This window comes from Amblyomma americanum, chromosome 2 (genome assembly GCF_052857255.1).
Source record: "Amblyomma americanum isolate KBUSLIRL-KWMA chromosome 2, ASM5285725v1, whole genome shotgun sequence".
Lineage (NCBI taxonomy): Eukaryota > Metazoa > Arthropoda > Arachnida > Ixodida > Ixodidae > Amblyomma > Amblyomma americanum.
In genome coordinates, this window is record NC_135498.1 from 91,982,038 (window position 1) to 91,996,295 (window position 14,258).

Here is a 14,258-nt window from a genome sequence, read left to right on the forward strand (position 1 = left end):
TATTTATAGAGAGTCAAAATAAAGTTGTCCAGGTCGTGTGCGTGTACAGTCAATGAGAAAAAATAAAACACACGCGCACAACACTTTGCACACAACAGCTGGAGTGGGGCGCCCAGCTGTTAAGCGTCCGAGGTGGTGCATGGGGAGCGTTTGGTCACAACGCATCACTACCTGGCGCAGAACAGACGGGACGTCAAGCCCGTCTGTTCGAGAAATGCACAGAGGCTCACCATAGTTTGCTAACGGGTGCGCGCACTGCCCTGCGGCCACAATAGTGTCTTGAGCGAGTCTGGGAGTAAGCCCAGCTCTCTGTAGGCCGCGAGCATTTCACGACGAGCATCAGCGAGCGCGGTACAGCGAAGGAGCAGGTGCTCCAGTGTCTCCACTGCACCGCATCCATCACAATCACTCGTCGCGAGTCCGTGACGCACCCGTCGGTCCCCGGCCCACACGCAGCCGATGCGCGCGCGGAGGATCATTGCGCGTTGCGACCGCGAAAGAGCGCGGCAGCCGTTGATGCTGGCGACGCGCTCACCTCCGGCGATGCGTGGGTCGGGGTGCTGCTTTCGGAGATGGTCGTGGACGGCCGCACGCACGTCCTCCAGCGCAAGGGGGAGATCACGTTTCGATAGCTGCTGTGCGGCGGTCGCGAGTTCGTCGGCCTACTCGTTGCCGGTGATGCCGCAGTGGCCGGGCACCCATTGTACACGCACAACGCATCCTTGCTGCGCAAACACTCGACGCTTGCGCGGATGTCGCGCACTAGTGGGGTACCACGGCCTTTGCACTGCAGGCGGGTGAGGGCGGCGCTGGAGTCAACACAGCAGAGCACTCCTGGGTGGCGGAGGGACGATGGAGAGCAGCAGGTTCAATCCCAGCTGGATCCCCATAAGCTCCGCCCTGGGGGAGGAGCCCAGGAAGGTGGTGTGTGTCTGGCTGTGCAGCCGCAGCGCGGGTATGGTAGCCGCCGCTGCGAGGGAGCGGCTGTCGCGGACCACTGAGCAGTCTGTGTACACGAGGAGATGGTCTTGAAGCTCCTCGTGTATGACGGCTCTGGTCAGCTGCTGCACAGCGCACAGGGGTGTGCTCCGCTTTCCCGCGATGCCGAAGATTTCTCGCTGTATCTCCGAGGCAGCAGGTCAGGGCGGGTTGGGGCCGTAGGGGGGGGGGGGGGGGGCGGCTTCTGTGAGGCGCTCGTATTTCTGCAGTGCCGCACCCATTCGTAAGCGTGGAGCGTGGGTGCGTGCGCATCCGCTGCAGGAGCGAGCCGCCGTCCGGTGCGCCATGGAACCGGTCGATCTGATGCAGTGCCCTGCGCGCTGCTTTGAGCTGGAGGGGCCACGCTCCTGCCTCGGCCAGTGTTGCGGCGCACTAGGAATTCTTTGGCAGGCCGAGGCACACGCGCAGGGACTTGCGGTGCTGGAGCTCCAGTTTCCTCCAGCACGGCTTGCGCACCGAGACGAGCGGCAACGCGTAGAGTGCCGCCACCAATGCAGCGGCGTTGTACAGTCGCAGCGCGGCATGCTGGGAGGTGCCCTGGCCTCTAGCGGTGAGCTTGTGCACGGCGGCGGTGATCCTCTTCATCTGCAAACAGGCCTTGGTCGCCGCGGGGCGGAAGGAAAGGCGCCAGTCGATGTCCAGGCCAAATTACCGCAGCGATTTACGCCAAAGAACCGAAGTCCCGTCCAGTGACAGTGGCGCAAGGCGCGCGCACGAGCGCGAAACGCAAGCCATGGTTACTGATTTGTCCGCGGTCAGCGACAGACCTAGGCCATACAAGCAGGCGTCAATTGCTGTCAGCGCTTCCTGAAGGCACTCCCGCACGCGTAGCGACTCGCCCGGTGGCCTCCGGCACCACAGAGCAATGTCGTCCGCGTATATGGACATATACACATGGTGTCGGCCGCTCTTGGGGAGGCAGGCCGGCACCACCGACATGGCCACGTTAAACAAAAACGGGGATAAGACAGAGCCCTGCGGCACGCCCAGTTCCACAGGACGAGGCTCGGAGAAGTTGCCTCCAACTCGTACGCACATGATGCGCCCGCTCAGGAAGCCGCGAACATATTGCAACAGACGCCCGCTCACACGGGCTCCCTCGAGCACCGGGAGAATTGGTGCGCGGTGGACGTTGTCAAAAGCACTCGAGACGTCCAGCAGCAGCAGCAGCCCGACCTGTCTTGCCTCCTTGGCGTGCTCCAGCGCCGTGACACGTCAGAAATCGAATCTGCCGTGCACCGCATCCCACGGAAACCCGTCTGCTGCTCGTCGAACAAATCAACATCCGCGGCTCGCTCGTTCAAACGCTGCAACGCTATATGCTTCACGAGCTTACCCGCCGCCCATGTTAGTGCCACTGGTCGGTATCCGCTCAGCTCCGTAAGTGGGCGCCCTGGCTTTCGGACAGGACCGACGACCGCGGTGCGCCAGACCTCCGGTAGCTCCCCGCTTTCCCACACAAGGTTGATCTGCTGCAGGAAGATCTGTCGTTGCTCCACATCCAGGTTTCGCAGCGTCTGGCAGGTCACCCCGTCCGGTCAGGGCGCCGATCGGCGGCGGCATTGCTGCAGCGCGTTGTTCAGTACCGCCGCTGTGAAAGGCGCGTTGCAGGGACCTTCCGAGGTGACGGGAGAGGGAGTGGCACCGCTTCTGGGGCTCTCGGGTGCAGCATGCTAGCTGCACCTGCGGGGCTGGGCGGCACGAACCGGTCGGCAAACCACTCAGCGAGCTCTTCGTTGCTTTGTGCGCTGGATATTGCCAGGGCAGCAAGCGGCTGCGGGTTTGCCTGGGGTTCCGTGATGCGCAGCAAGGTATCAAACAGCCTCCGCGAGCTAGCGTCTTCCTCCATTCTTTGGCATAATGAAGCCCACTGCCGGCGGTATAGTTTTTTGGCGTCTCGGCGCGCTGCGCGTCCAGTCGGCGGCCCTGTCGGTCCGTCGCGCCCTTCGCTCTGCGTGATCCCTTTTTTCGCGCAGCTCGAGCAGTTTGTTGTCAGGTGTGTTCTGCCCCGCCCTCAACTCTGCTCTTCGGGTGGATGCGAGGGCGCTCCTTACCAGACTCGTGAAAAAAGGGGCGCCTGAGGCGGCCGCCTCGTCTACAGCCTGCCTGAAGGCACTCCAGTTGACAATAGAGTATGTCCGTGTGGCGCGCGCCTCCGCCACAGTGGGTTCAATCAGGATGGAGTAGTGGTCCGAGCCCCAGAGAGATGGTGATCGGTGCCATATCGTCTCGATGCCTCTGGATGCGAAGGCAACATCGGTGCAGGAGCCGGGTGTTCCGCGTCGTCGGAAGGTGGGCTCGCCGGTGTTCATTGGTGTGAGTCCCTGCTGCATTGCTGTGTCATGCAGGTCGTCTCCTCGCGCGGAATGGTGCGCACTTTCCACGCACTGTGGTGAGCGTTGAAGTCACCGCAGATGATTTGGCGTAGGACACAACACGAACTCACTGCACGAAAACACAGCGCGTTCCACGCGACAGCTGGGCGCACGTAATCACAGCACGTTCCACGCGACAGCTGGGCACACGTAAACAGAGGCCACCGACGTGTCAACACCACCGACGCGCACTAGTGCCACCACCACACACTCCTCGGCATCGGTTGTAACCGCCGCCGAGCCGACGAGAGTATGTTGCACATCCCTCCGCATATACACTGCACACCGCGATTTCCCAGGCCGATGGGAGCGGTCCACACAGGGCACCACAGCACAGGACTTCTCCTCACATGTAGTTGCTGAATGGTAACCAACATAGCCGGGTAGCCGCCGTTGGGGCTCCCCATTGTGGATGCGCACATATGCCTCCTGCAGCGCGATAACCTCGGGCGTGCTTTCGGTGATGCGCACGCGAAGCTCGGAGTACCGCGCTGCAAGAGATCGAACGTTCCACTGCAGGATTGTGGTGATCCGTGGTGGAGCCCGGCGAATAGCCATGTTGTGTGGCATCCAGTCGAGGAGAGCCTGCAGCTTCTAAGCAGGCCCGGCGTCCTTCTGATCCCTCTGGAAGCAGGGAGCTGAGCGCCCGTAGGGCGAGCTTCAGCATCTTAATCTCCCGGTCCCGTGCATCCGAAGGCTGGCCTGGGATTTTGGCAGAAGGTGCGAGTGGTGCCTGGCGGGATGTGCGCGGGCCCGGTCTCTGCCGGTTTCGCTGTGAAAGCTGCTGGCTGCGCTGGCTCCGTCCACCGGTCACCACCTGCGCATACTAAAGAGCACCAGGCAGTGTAGTGCGGTGCTGCGGGGTGGCCTAGGACACACCCTGTAAGTCTAGAGAGTGTTGGTAGGGCGAGGCTGAGCTGAGAGGGACAGGGCCCTTCACAATGGCGGCCTGGTCGGGGGGATGCTGGAATGGCCGCCATTGTGCTGCTCGGGACCCCCTGGAATGCGGTCGGGCCAGGGGACGAGGCGAGGCTGCCTGCAACACTCCTTGTCGCTCCACGTGGTTGTTTGCCGCAGCCATCGTTGTTCCCAGTGGATGGGGAAGGCAAGCGACGGCGCTTCCGTTGCGTGGATTCATCCTTGGCCTCGTTTCCCACGTCCGAGACCACGGCTGCACGTGGTGAGTCGATCTCTGGCGCCCCCTGGATGGTAGTGGGGAGGCCCGCCGTCGTTGCCAAGGCCGCTGGTGGTGGTGCAGCAGCGGACCCACGTGGTTGCTCCCGGCTCGATCCAGGGAGTTGCAGGGCCTGCACCGACGCAGCCGCCTCGGCCGGGGACAGGCTAGCAAGCTGCACTTCCTGTGTGGTACGCTCCAGTGCCACCAGCAGCCTGGTCAAGCTGGCATGATCACATGGCCGAGCGTTGAGCCTGATAGACCTCGGCAGCGGCCTCAACGCACTCGGCTCGCGGCGAACGTGTACGAGGCACGTGGGCTCCATGCTGGAGCCCGTCGACGCGAAGAAGGCTTAGGCGTTGCGGATAGAGCCTTGAAAAAACACGTCTGCTCCCTTTGGACGCCCAAACCGAACTCCTGAGCCATTACCCCCCTGAACAGCTTTCAGACCCGCGCGTCACGTGATGTAATGTCAATGACGTCACTGCGCGCCGGCTGAGGGACGCGAGCGATTGCCGCGCGCTCGCCTCGCGGGAACTGATGCCAGAGACCGACTCGTCGACCTCCAGGACCGCGCGATTTATCAGGACAAAGACAAATAAATAAGATTACGGACGGAATCATAGATATATATTTATCACAGCAAACTTTGTCTGTATGCATATTTATAGATATTTATGACTAGACATCGCTCGCGGACAAAATACATGACAGACAGAAAACGATATTGCGCTGTAATATAGACGGATGTTGCCTTTTATACTGCGTGCTATAAAATCGTAAACAACTGAAAGCCGAAACAAGCTGTTGCACCGATAAAAGATGCACACAGTTACAATACCAATCTGTATATTAAAGTAGGCCCTGTTGCACGGTACGAGTTTCAGATGAATGAGAGGAAGCAGAACATAGCACATTGCAATGCCAAGAGGTAGAAAACGAAAACCATACTCGCATCTTAACTGTAGGTTAGAATAAAATATTATTTCATCCATTTTCAGAGTAGGTTGCCGCCCTCAAATGCGTAAAGCACAACATATTAGATTGTAGAGACGAAGACATACAAAGAAACAACAGTACATTAAACGCGCTTGTGACTAAACTGTGGACAAGGTTATAATAAATAAGTGAGACAAAGAACCACTTATTTCACTGCAACCGGTACAGGAATACACAAGGAATCCACTGCACAAACGGCATTGCACAATAATATAGACACTAATACAATAATACATAATAGACACTGCAACCATAGTACAATAATAGACACTGTACAAGAAGAGCACATAAAGACAAAAGGTGTGACAAATAAGTCATTCACCTACCACAGCAGGCACTGTCTGAGGTTCAGCTCAGTAAAAAAACATTGCACTTAATTGCAAAAATATTTAATGTTTCAGATTAAAAACAAAGAACTGTCATTTAAACTCTGGGCTCGAAAGCATGCATGACGCAAACAAAAGACGGCTCATTGCACTAAAACAGGCAGAAGCTCGCCAAAGAAATCACATGAGGAAACTGCAATAAAATGCTTGGAGTGCAATTTAAAGTAATTAAATGTGCGGTGTACAAGTTATGAAAATTACTTTTCAAGAAAGATTTGGGATCTTCTGTTTTTTGACTTCTGTTCTTTTATAATATGATGTTCATCATTCCTTTGTTTTCATAAGTTCTTAAGCATTAATTTTGCTGCACAATTTGCAACAAATGTGACAAGGAGCTCGTAGGCATGCCCATGTTCTCATGCATCTGTCCTCATGCCTCAGTAGAGAGTTGAGCGTCAGTTGCCGAACGACATTACTTTGGTTGGGCCCATGGAGAAATTGTGTGCAGGCACTTTGTGTCGCAAGCTTTGTAACTACAACCTCCGTGCACATGACTATTGTAATCACAAGGGCAGAGGGAAACTTGAGTCCACCTCGGTCCAGTTGTGCGATTAAGGAATGGGTGTCTTCTTCCATTTCCGTCTCACTTCCGGTAACAACCAAGTGTCCTCGACAACTTTCACACTTTAAAACTTTCATTGTAGCATGCGCACAATACCCGCAACATAACCAATAACTGGCATTCTTTCTATGAGGGCATCAAGGTCAGCGTCTACAATTTGAACACTAAAGGAGGTTCCTACATCTCTGACACTCTTTGTCTCTTCGATGTTTCTGAAGTCATCAGTGCTCATCTTTGGCAGGGCATTTTGAAGGCGAATCCTGCCCTCTGTCTCACAAAGCTGTCAAACAGATTATGTGGTACTGCCCACCAGCCATTTGCTGGTACTGTCCAAAACGGCTCCCGAGAGGATCCGTTTGAACTTTCCCTAGTAGGACGTACTTAAAATGAAGTTCACTTATGCAGTACTTTGCCAAAGCCAGTAAGGATTGAGCAGATAGCATTAGGGCACTTAATGTGTCCTGGGTAATGACCCCAGTGTCATGCCCATAAAATTCCCAGACATCAAGCCAGGTAATTAAACCATTCAGAAAAGCTACTTTTGGGTCATGCATCTGTACTTCAAGACATGGGTTCTTCACAAACCGTACGATGATGGAAGCCTTTATTTGGCGTTTTTACGTTGACAATACTCCACCAGAGAAGAATGATTTTGATGAAATCTGCTGTTGCTGCCGCATGTTGAAAATCTGCTTCACCACTGCGAGCTGCCAGGGCTGTGGCTACGTGCGGATTAAAACCTGCAGTACCAGCTTCACATTTTGCCGTTCCAAGTTGCTCGGATTAAGTGCCTTGGATGTCAAGCCATACCCAGACTTTATCAGTAGAGATGACTCCTCTTTATGTAAATCTCTCAAATTCTTAAATGAGGCAGTCATTTTGCATTGAGGACGAACATCGTAGTTTGAAAGCTCAAAGTGTGGGTAGAAAAAGCAAGTCCCCGCATTTTTCTGATACACTTCAAAAGATGTACAGCATCTGCCACATAAAATAATGGCCCATCTGGATCAGCCGGATGTGGATAAACATGACAAAGCTTTGGCTTTGGCAGAAACATCTTCATTACCTTTCTGTTTAGAGAGTTATTGTCACAAACAACGGCTATGACCCTGTGCCCAATCTCCTCTAAGCGTATGATCACCTTCTTCAGTGTGGCATGAAGTTGGTCGCCCTGTATGGTTTTTACCGGAAGAATGTGTGCTACCTCCTTGAATGAGCTCAGCAGACATTGTATCATAAACACGTGTACAGATGTGGCTGCCTCGCTGGAATTCACTGCAGCACCACATATGCTGCCCCCCCTTATAATCAAAACAAGGCTTGATATGAAATTCGTCAAGCATCAACGTCACTGTCTTTTCATGTGGCTGCAGATGTGTAAATCTCTGGGAGACGTACTGAAGAAAAGTTGCATCACAAGAATCAATTTCTGGGCACATTTGTACAGATGAGCACACTTTCCTAATAGTTCTCGGATGGGGCAAGTCTAGTGTACTTGTTTTTCTCAAATACTTGTAGGCATGCGGCGATATTGTGTGGAGAATGTATGCAAACACCATTACCTGTGTGCTGTACTGAATGCGCTCTGCAGAGATCAGTGTTAGCTGTTCCTTTAAAAATTTCACAGCCCCTTTCATATTTTCATTAATGCTTGCTTTCAATTTGTCTAGAAGGGAATTTACTGCAAGCGACAGCTGGCGAGAACTACAACGCTCGCCACAACTCGTCAGACAGCATACACAGGTTGTTAAAAATTTCTAACAAGGAGCTTACCTTGTAAACCGAGTCCGGTACAACAGCGCTACCAAGGTTCTTGATCGTGGATCCTTGGTAGCAGGCCGAGACTTTGAGGTTTTCGAACACTGTCAATGACGCCTTCAACCAAGGTTCACGATCGTTGGTGATGTTCAAAAACATCGCACACTTTTCTTTATGAATCGCAGTCCACTGCACTGACACTGAGGCCACTTGCAGGCACGCCTTTAGTTCTTCGAGTGACGAAAATTGGTCTCTCTCCTGCTCCACTTCATATGACGCCAGTGATCCTTTGACCGCATGGGCGAGTTGGGAAGCTTCTAGTCGGCTCCTCTTAGCATCAGGTGCATTTCTCTTGCTGTTGTCTGGTGCTGAAAGGTACGAAGGACAGTTGGGAAAAGGCCACCGCGGTAGCGGTACTGGCAATCAAATTGTAAGAACATTTCCTATTCTTGGATCCGTGTACGATGTCGTCGTCTCGATGCATGAAGAGTCGAACTGATTGGCGCAAACCTGCACAAACGTACAAACGCTTCGTAAATATCTCAGAATCTACTTATTAAAATAGCCTAATGCTAGCCCCTTTGTCTCTAAGCGTGTTTGCAGTAAAGAAATGTGGCCACAATCAATCTATCTGGGCTTCGGAAGTATCACAATACACGTGCTGGTTATGTAAAAGCCACCAGGAGCACATAACAGTGCCATAAACATTACTTACCTTAGTGTACGAAGTGGGCACGAAGTCCTTTCTTGGAATGGCGCGTAACCACTTCTTGAAAGTGTCGTCGTTTTTTGGGAAAGAAAAAACTTGTATCGTCCTGCCCGTATCGTAATTGCCGGTGCACCCCGGCACACAACACTTGTTCGGCATTTTAGTATCCACTGCACATCGCACACGGAAACAAAATTGCCGCAAAACAACGACGAGATACGACAACCGCGACCACGCCGCTGCAACCAACCGGCCCGCGCGGCGCAGGGAGCGTGAAAGAAAGAACAGCAGGGACTAAAATCATGTCGATGAGGTTTCTGCAATTGTCAGCCTGCCGGATGTGACGTCAAAATTTTGGGCGCAGGCCTGAAAGCTGTTCAGGGGGTAAGGACTGAGCGCGCGGACAATGGGGGCTCTTCTATGCGAGTCCCGCTCTCCGTCGCCGCTAGGGGCGCGGTGACCCTACCGTTCACGGCCCACTCGCATCTGCGGCGGCTGGTGGTGCGCACCTGGTTTCGCACTTCTGAGCGCTGATTAACGACAATCAGAGCTTCGAAAAAAAAACACAACCAGAGGAACAACACAGACTTGTACGTTATAGATATTGAACAGAGGATAATTGTTCAAATAGCACAGCCTGTTGTAAAATACCGACAAGTCACCCTCCCTTTTCAGGAATCAAAACGACTATAGGGCAGGTATTGCGGCGTTCAATGCACGATTTATACTGTGATCATTTTGTTCTGGTAATCACCTGTCGCGCATACTCAGTAGTGGCAGACAACAGGTGATGGTTCCAGCTAAAGTAAACAAGCTCTGGAAATACGCACGCGAGAATATAGGTAATTGTTAACTCAAATCAGTAGAAACCTTGGTCCCCTAGTGAATCATATATGTACATCACCTTTACAAAACAGTATGTAGCATCGAATCCTTCAAGTATTGCAGATGGATGCCTAAGCAAAACACTAAATTCTCTACATAACGTATTTGGTCCAGCAGATCGGCCCGTAAACAATTTTTAAAGCGGGCGAGTTCCATAGGCTGATGATGGCAGGTCAGTGATGTCAAGTTTCATAAATGAAATCGAGTACAGTGTAGATATTGTTGAGAGAAAACTGACGCCGACCAATATTTTTAGCTTTACCCGACGTTTCGGGACCAACTCCGTCCTTTCTTCAGGGGTGACTAAAGTGTGCCAGCAGCAGCAGCGGGTTGCTGCCTTCGCTCTCCCTTTGTTAGCACGTGGCGCAGCCAACTAAGGCACGCGGAGCGGAGCGTTCTTGGAGCCCTATTCATCGCCGCCTTTGTGACCCGGAAGTGCCATGACTGCACATGTCTCTTGAGCAGGTTTGGTTCCACGCCAAGACGCTCACCTCCTCGAAGGCTATCTGGTGGTCGGCGCGCACGCAATGTTCGGCGAGGGGTTTGGATTCTGAATTCACTAGCCAGATGTAATTTTTGTGTTGGGTTAAGCTTTGGTGGAGGTTTTCTGTTTCGCCGATGTATGAAGCCGGACACTTTGAGCATGGGATTTTGAAGACGACACCCGGATGGATGGATGGATGGATGGATGGATGGATGGATGGATGGATGGATGGATGGATGGATGGATGGATGGATGGATGGATGGATGGATGGATGGATGGATGGATGGATGGATGGATGGATGGATGGATGGATGGATGGATGGATGGATGGATGGATGGATGGATGGATGGATGGATGGATGGATGGATGGATGGATGGATGGATGGATGGATGGATGGATGGATGGATGGATGGATGGATGGATGGATGGATGGATGGATGGATGGATGGATGGATGGATGGATGGATGGATGGATGGATGGATGGATGGATGGATGGATGGATGGATGGATGGATGGATGGATGGATGGATGGATGGATGGATGGATGGATGGATGGATGGATGGATGGATGGATGGATGGATGGATGGATGGATGGATGGATGGATGGATGGATGGATGGATGGATGGATGGATGGATGGATGGATGGATGGATGGATGGATGGAGCATCCCCTTTGAAACGGCGCATTCGTTGTTGCCACTATGCTCAGTTTTTTTTCCTTTATTTTTATTTACTCTGCTGTAAGTTGTTAATACAATTCGATATTTCCTTTAAAAAAAACGTCTTCCTACACTTTAAAACTTATGTCACCTCTCTGCTTTTGTACCACCAATCCTCCAATCGCTTTTTGCTAATTTCCACCGCAGATTTATTTACATGACTATAGTTATATCTAAATCCTAAAGCCTCAGAAAGAGTGACTGTGCCTGAATCGACATCGGGATGGATACCATCGCATTTTAGGATGAGGTGTTCAATTGTTTCTACAGATTTACCACACACAGCACATGTGTCATCTTCGTTAAATTTTTTTCTGTAGCTGCGCGTTCTAAGACACCCTGACCTAGCTTCAAAAAGGAGGGCACTGCCTCTTGAGTTATCATAAAACGTTTCCTTCCTGATCTGCCTTTTCCAGCATCGATATAGTTCTACAATATGCTTCTTTTCCATTGAATCTATCCAATTTTTACCTTCGACGCTTTTAACCTGTCGTTTAATGCTCTTTCTTTCTCCTTCCTCCTGTCTGGCAAACTTACTGGCCAGCTTTCTAGTTCGTTTCCGCCACTGTGTGTCAACGCTCTTTCTGTACAGGTATTTAAATACCTTAGCCGCCCACCGGTTATCATCCAGTTTCCTCAGGCGTTCTTCGTATAGTACTTAACTCTGAGCTTCTCGTGCTTCGAACATTTGCCCAGCCCATATCCCCCTGTAGTGCCTCGTTTGTGGTTTTCCCGTGGGCACCTAGAGCTAATCTTCCGACAGTTCTCTGATTTACTTCTAATCGCGACTGAACTTCAGCCCTTAAGCATAGAACCACATTCCCGAAAGTAAGTCCCGGCACCATTATTCCTTTCCAAATACCTCTGAGGACTTCATACCTGTTGTACCCCCACAATGCCCTACGTTTCATTATCACGGCATCTCTTCGCCCTTTTGCTATGAGAGACTGTTCGTGCTTTTCCGTGTACATATGCCCGTTGTTTACCCATACCCCGAGATATTTGTATTCGGCCACTCGGGGTATTTGATGGCCTTGTATTGTAAGCTCCTGATCAGTTGTGCCGTTGAAAACCATCACACCTGACTTAGTTGCGCTAAAACTGAAACCTAGACTGTCTCCTTCGTCTCCACAGCAATTCACCAGTTTACAAATCTTCCTGGCTATCTGCTAACAGTACAATATCGTCCGCATACATTAAATCCGGTAGTCGTTGCTCAACAACCTTTCTACCTAATGTGTATGACAGATCATAGCCTATATTGCTTCCTTGTAGCCTTCGTTCCATACTTATCATATAAAGCATGAACAGCAGCGGTGATAGAGGACAACTTTGCCTTAATCCTTTGTGTATCTGGACAGTTGTTGTACTCTTTATTCCTTCCCATGTTATTTCAACTTCACTTTCTCGATATATTTCCTGTAAAAAATTAATTACCTCATGACTGACACCTTCACCTTTTATGTTCCACAGGAGTTCCCTGTTCACGTTGTCGTATGAACCGCCTATCTCCAAGAAGGCTAAATACAGAGGTCTGTTTTCCGCCTTAGCTATTTCTATGCAGTGGGTAAGCACGAACAGGCAGTCATCTAAGCGCCTACCACTTCTGAACCCGTTCTGAAGTTCTCCGAGTATTCCATTACTTTCTACCCATGACTGCATTTTTATTTTCACCGCCTGCATCGTCAGCCTGTATGTAACTGATGTTATCGTAATCGGTCGGAAGGATTTCATGTTCGTCTTATAGCCTTTTCCTTTATGAATCAAATTACTTTTACCCTGTTTCCAGCTGTGCGGAATTTGCTGATTCGTTATGACTGCCTCCAATACTTTTATCAGCGTTTCCTTGCCTCTTGGGCCAAGTTCATTAATTAGCTTGATTAGAATTTCTTCGATCCCTGCAGACGTACATCTTGGAATATTTGCTTCCGCCTTTTTCCAGTTAAGATTCGCCAGTTCCACGCTGTTTTCTATTGTGCGTTCCTGTGTTGCTCCCTCATTTGGGGTGATTACTCTATCGTCTTTCTTAAATGACTCAGCTATAACTGATGAAGTGTAGTTCACAGCGTCATCTCCCTCTAAACATTTTCCTTCGGCATCGTGAATCTGTTCCTGCTTTCTGTGATTCGATTTGCCCAGCCAGCTTATATGGTTCCAGAATTTTCTTGGCCCCCCTTTAGTTGCATTGCGAATTTCAGCCAGCCAGCGATCAGAGGACTGCTTTATTTTAGCCTGGACGAGGACCTGCACTTGCTGTTTCTTTTGTCGATAAGATTCCCATTTTCGGCCTATTTCCTCTTCAGATAACTGCGCCCTCGTTGCTTCTCTGTGTTCCCACGATGCCAACCGTCGTTGTTCGATGGCCTCCCTAATTTCATTATTCCACCAACTTCGTGGCTTCCTCTTTCCTCTCCAGCGGTTTACTCATTTTACTTGTTTTATTTTTGTACTAATGAGAAGTTCTAACTTATTATAATCCCACTTTTCCATGGGATGTGCCTCTATTGCTTCCTCTATGCACGCCGCTATTTGCGCTATTTGTTCGTCATTTAATTTTCCGCACTCTGACTCCCCTTCATTTCTCTTTTGAGCAGGGCTCCAAACTGTAGACTAATACGCTTATGATCACTACCTAGGCTGTACTTCCCCTCTTCGTCTATTTCCATCATTGCGAGCTTGCTATACATCCCCTGCGAGATTAAGCAGTAGTCAATGGTCGTTTGCCTGTTACGGGATTCCCACGTGATTTGTCTCTCACACTTACCCCCGAATGCAGAAATGTAACTTGGCTCGAACTTAACTTCCATCGGTCTCAAGTGAGCTCCATCGTGTTTCATAAACCGAACTCGGCTTGAAGTGCGACTTGCAACCGGCTTGGCTCGGTCCTAGTTCGGTCCAACTTCAAGTCGGCTGAGGAGCTTGCTTGAAGCCGACTTCGTTGTATTTTCCAACATGGCCACCTACCAATCGGACGTCGCACGGAGGGTAGCTGCGTTCGAGTTCGCTTGCCACGCCATGGACGTAGCATTTTCTGAGGCCCATTCGTTGCCGAAGATTCCACGGCCAGCGCTACGTGATCGGGGGAACCCCATGGAACTCTACGACGACCAGCAGTTCCTCGCCCGCTATCGGTTCTCCAAGAACGCCGTGCGGGAGCTGCTGACCATGTTGTCCCTGCGTGAAAGTCCCGACAACAGGGGACA